Here is a 6,000-nt window from a genome sequence, read left to right as displayed (position 1 = left end):
GTACACAAACACACAAACGCACGCACATATGCATGCGCGCGCGCACACACACACACACACACACACACACATTCCAAAGTATTCTAAACCAGTGATGGACAAAGTCCGCGACACTTCATGAATGGTACTCCTAACGTAAAACTGTAGTTTTTTAGTAGTGCGGCCCACCTGTTGGTTAGTCTTGTCTAATGTGAGTCATTTCATCTTCTCAAAAAAGATTGCTGATGCCTGTTATATATTATAAAAAGATACATGTACATTAGAACCACACAGTACGAGTGCACCATTGAATGAGTAATTTGTTGTGCGTAACAAGGCTCGTGCGAATTTTTGTCTTGAAGTACGAGTGGAAATCTGCAGTACAAGCGAGTTTCATACAAGCGCCCGCTGGTCAGCGCTGAGCTCGCACACGCTCTCCGAACAAGCGCAGATTCCGCTTACTCAGTTCACGTGTTGATATCGTGGCAGCATTCCTGTTGTGCTTTACCAATGTTTTTATATTTCTGTGCATTTTTTGCTATTATTTTATAATAATTAGTTGTGTTAGCCATGAGTCTTATGAAGGTGAGTGCAAAGGACAGTACTGAGAAGAAGGAAAAGCTGATTGCGATAGAATTGAAGAAAGAAATCATTGATAAGCATGGGAGAGGAGCGCATGTTGTTGGCATGTCATGTCAACGATCTACACCATCCTGAAGAAAAAGGACGAGGTCAAGGCCGTTACAACAACGAAAGGTTTCTCCAGGTTCTCCAAGCAACGCACCTCCGTATACGAAGAGATGGAAAAATTGCTTCTCCAGTGGATCAACGGGAAGCGACTGTCAAGGGATAGGATTACGGAGACCATCATCTGTGAGAAAGCACGTGCGCTGTATGAGGATCTCCTGAAGCAGAACCCTGGAACATCACCGGAGGAGACAGTAGCAGACGCATTTAAGGCCAGTCGCGACTGGTTTGATAATATCAAGAAGAGGACTGGTGTTCATAGCGTCATTAGGTATAGAGAAGCAGCAAGTTTTGGTACGATGGCAGCGGAAGATTTCGTGCGTGAATTCCGTCAGATCATCGCAACCGAGGGGTACATCGCACAACAGGTAATCAACTGTGAAGAAACTGGCCTTTTATTTGAAAAAGAAAATGCCCAGAAGAACCTACATAACTATAGAGAAGAAGAAAATGACAGAACACAAGCTTATGAAGGATAGGCTAATTCTCACCCTTTGTGGCAATGTGAATGGAGATTTGAAGATTAAACCGTACTTTATCTGTCATTCTGAAAATCTACGAGCGTTCAAGTCGCACGAGATCCTGAAAAGGGGCAAATGTTAAAGCCTGGTTCACCAGGTAATTCTTTACCGAGTGGATCAAACTTATCTTCGGACCAGCAGTGAGAAAGTACCTTCTTATGAACGATCTTCCTCTCAAGGCCCTCCTCATCTCCCACAATACTCCTGCTCACCCTCCCTAACTTCGAAGACGGTATCCTGGACGAATTTGAATTCATAAAAGTTCTATACCTTTCACGCAACACCGCTCCTATCTTGCAACCCAAAGTAAGGAAAGAGCAGCCCGTATATATATATATAATATATATATATATATATATATTCTAGCAAAACTGTCCGACGAACGGGAACGTGAAACTCAGAGTAACAGGTTTTGTTGAATTTTCTGCTGCTTTTAAATAAAGTATATATATATATATATATATATATATATATATATATATATATATATATATATATATATATTATATATATATATATATACATATATACAACGAGGTTGTACCATTTGTGTGTATATAATGAGTAGCCATGTGTGTCAGTCTTTAGAAAATAAACGTGATAAACTGACAAAAGACTGTACAAAATTTAATACGACTGGATTTTCTCTTGATTTAAATTAAATGTACCTGGTATTGCATAGTACTTTCCAGAAATAACCAAAACACTTTTATATTTTAAAGTATTTAATCTCCCACGTTCTTCATTGGAGACGAACCACTTCAGCACTTCATTGCAAGGTTTTACAACACCACGGCAGAGTCTATGTTGCATTCTTCTATGTCCGCCATCACGAATCATACCACGACTTCTCTTCAGCCATCAGTGGACGAAGCATAATTCAAAGACTGTCCTTCGAAGAAGAATCGTCCCACGACTAAGCTGCCATTTTTACGTTCTAAACATGGTTTTTTTATGACTTATCTGCCAAACGAGCAGTTTTTTTTACTTCTCGAGACTGCCATTTTGTGAGGTCCAAACGATCAGTTTCCTTTGGCTCGTCTTTCGTGTGGTACACCATAACGCAGGGCATTTACCAACGAAAGCGCACTGCATGCAATCTTAAACAAAACCTTAAAAACCACAGGAACATTTTGATACAGTATTCTAAATGAAGCTGCAAGTATTTTGAAGTCACCGAAAATACAAGCCTAACCTTTCAAGAGTTTTGGAAGGAGCACCACAACATTGTTAACTGCCTGAAAATCATCAACATAGCCTGATACACAGTGGAGCTGACGACAGATGAACTTATTCAGCTTCAGGAGCAGCAGCATTCGGATGCGGTAGAAGAGATTGGTTCACACCGGAGGAGGACAGTGTAAGGGAGTAGGCTATCTCTACGAGTGACATTCAGACAGTGTGAGCAAAATAGCAGTAGGTTTCTGAATTTGTAGAAAAATATCATCCTGTAAAAGTGTCTACAAGTCGTGCAACTGCTTTATTTAATGACACTGCACTGGCGCATTTTCGTAACATTTTGAAAGGCAGGAAAAAGCAGACTTCTCTTGATGTTTCTAATGAAACGACCTGCAAGTGTAAAAGGTGAAGAAAGTATACTCTTTTACTTGTTTCAGTCATTTGACTGTGGCCATGCTGGAGCACCGCCTTTAGTCGAGCGAATCGACCCTAGGACTTATTCTTTGTAAGCCTAGTACTTATTCTATCGGTCTCTTTTGTCGAACCGCTAAGTTACGGGGGCGTAAGCACAACAGCATCGGTTGTCAAGCGATGTTGGGGGGATAAACACAGACACACAAACATACACACACACACACACACACACACACACACATATATATATACATATATATACGACGGACTTCTTTCAGTTTCCGTCTACCAAATCCACTCACAAGGCTTAGTCGACCCGAGGCTATAGTAGAAGACACTTGCCCAAGATGCCACGCAGTGGGACTGAACCCGGAACCATATGGTTCGTAAGCAAGCTACTTACCACACAGTCACTCCTGCGCCTATATCCAAAAAGCCTAAATTAAGCGAAGTGAGAGAGAAAACGACAGAAACCGTTCTTCCTGAAGTCCTAATGGAAGGAGATTCTCCTTCCAAGCAATAATCCTCTTCGTCTTACTCGCGCACAAATCGTCCTATCTTTAAGGTAATTAAATTCAAAAAATCAGTTTTAAAACCAGAAAAAAAAAAATGATTTTTGAGAGGTTTTGATGAGTTGGAATGGATTAACTATATTTCAATTAATTTCAATGTGGAAAATTGATTTGAAAAGCGAATTAAACTCGTACTGTAAGATATCAACAATGATATCTCGATATCTAGCAGTACGAGTTTAATTCGTTCCACGACTGAGCTCGTTTTACAAGTTACTCGTTCTCATAGATATTTGTCAAGTTAACTCCACTAATAAATTATTCAATTCAAGGGAAGTAACTCTAATAAAATTTGTTTCAAGGGAAAGTACTCCAATAAAGAAAATTCGATTCAAGGGAGATAAGTATGAATTTTTTTTTCGAATTTTATTTCTTTAATAATTTGCAATAACTGTAACATGTATCTGCACCGTGAAAAATTGAAGTGGTAACACTACAGGCTGTGTTTCTCAAAACTAATTGTTCTAAGCATAGCTTTTTCGACTTCGTGGTTTCGTGTTCAGCCCCATTGTGTGGTACCTTGGACAAGTCTCTTTTGTCATAGCCCTTAGTCCAATAATTTCTTGTGAGTGAATTTGATAGATGGCAATTGTGTGGAATTCCGTTGCATGCTTGCACACACATACACACACGCACACAGACGCACGCACACACACTCACACACAGTCGTACGCACACACACATAATTACATACACGTATGTGTTCGCGTATGAGCGTATTACGTGTATGTATGAGTATATATATGCGCGCATGTCCTTCGTGCTTGTTCTGATTTACCACCATCGCTTGTCAACCGATGTTGGTTTGTTTACGCCCATTTAATTTAGCGGTTTCGTAATAGAGATAACAGAAACTCATAAAATAAATACCAAACTTCAACAAAACTTTTTACCGGCGTCAATGTGTTCGACTAAACCCTACAAGGTGGTGTTTCAGTATGGCCCCCGTCAAATGACTAAAACAAATTAAAGATACAAGGAAGACGTGTATAAATTCAAAGTTGTACAGGGGAAAATATTAGAAGGAACGATGGGTAGACAGTATAAAGACGGTAGTGGAATTATTGGGAGAGACCCAACTGAGGATATGAAGCAGAAGTAACAAATGCGCAGAATTTTACCCTCCATAACCTTGTATTATATTTAACACTGAAGTGTATATCAACAAAGTTGTGGCTACTACATAAAACTTTGAAAGTAGCTATGTAGTACGTCTCTCACAACTATAATGGTCCCTATGATATATATATATATGTATATATATATATATATATATATATATATATATATATATATATATGTGTGTGTGTGACCACGTGTGTATCGTTGGCGATTTTCTTTCTCCGTCTTCCTTCCTTGGATCTTTCCTTTTTTTATGTTTCTGACGAAGAGCTCCGCTCGAAACGTTAAATCTTCCTCCTTTCTTTCCTTTCCTGAGCGTCCAATAACACTATACTTGTTCCACGTCCACGCGTTGTTGTGTTTTCTCTTTGTTCATGTTTGGATTAACTATATATATATATATATATATATATATATATATATATATATATATATACGCGCGCGTGTGTGTGTGTGTGTGTGTGTGTGCGTATGTATGTATGGAACAAGAACGCAACAGACAACAAGAAAACATCCGGACAGATAAAGGAAACGAAGACGGGCATGAAAAACAACAAAAAGAGGGACAGGACAAAACAAAGACTTGCCATTCGTGGCCTTCTCTGTTCTATCAAGTTTCCAGATCATCCTTACAGATTCGGCCGGTTACACATGGGCCTGTTCAAATGTAGCTGGCCCCAAAAATCTAAGCTACGAGCATTAAATATTTTGGAAGAAAGCAAGCGAATGTTTACGACAACAAAACGAAAAATAAAACGGAGAAAATGTTTCTCATTTATAAATACAAACAAGAGAATAACAACAGGTGTCTTTCGACTAATAGAGACGAATCAAGTTGTGCTGGCGTATGGAGTGAAAACCTTGAGGCAGGAACATAGATGAATAACAGAGATGAAAGTCAGGAGACGAGAATAAGTGTCTGGCAGTTAAGCCATGAGAGAAAGATCATGCTTGGCCGAACAACGGTCACGTGGAAGGACAGGAAAGAGGTAGGGGCAGAGGGATTGAAGAATTAGGGGGAGGACGAGAAAGAGAGGAAATATCAAAGGGACATAAAGAAGGTACAAGGGAGATAAACGATGAAAAATACGAAGATTAAAGAAAGAGGGGCCAAGAAATGTGAGAGAGGGGGCGAGGAAAAGAAAGGAGGAAAGAAAGGAGGAAATAAGAAGAAAGAAGAAAGTATGAGGGGGTCTAAAAGAAGGAGTAAAAAAGTCTTGCTCCCTTTGTAAGTAGGTATGTGTGTGTGTGTGTGTGTGTGTGTAAGGTAGAAAGTATGTTGGTTGAATATATATTCAAAGAAATATGATGAAAAACACAGATTTGTTTTACAAGACTAAAGAATATGTTAGAATCATAGCAAAAGTATTATACAGTATTGTACAAAATAAGATCTTTTTTCTTCCACCATAACCGGTTTTGCTATCGCTTTTCAAATTATGAGTTTTGGATGAATTTCTTAATTA

The sequence above is a fragment of the Octopus sinensis genome, linkage group LG18 (assembly GCF_006345805.1).
Source record: "Octopus sinensis linkage group LG18, ASM634580v1, whole genome shotgun sequence".
In the NCBI taxonomy this organism is placed as follows: domain Eukaryota; kingdom Metazoa; phylum Mollusca; class Cephalopoda; order Octopoda; family Octopodidae; genus Octopus; species Octopus sinensis.
Note: the sequence above shows the minus strand (reverse complement) of the source record.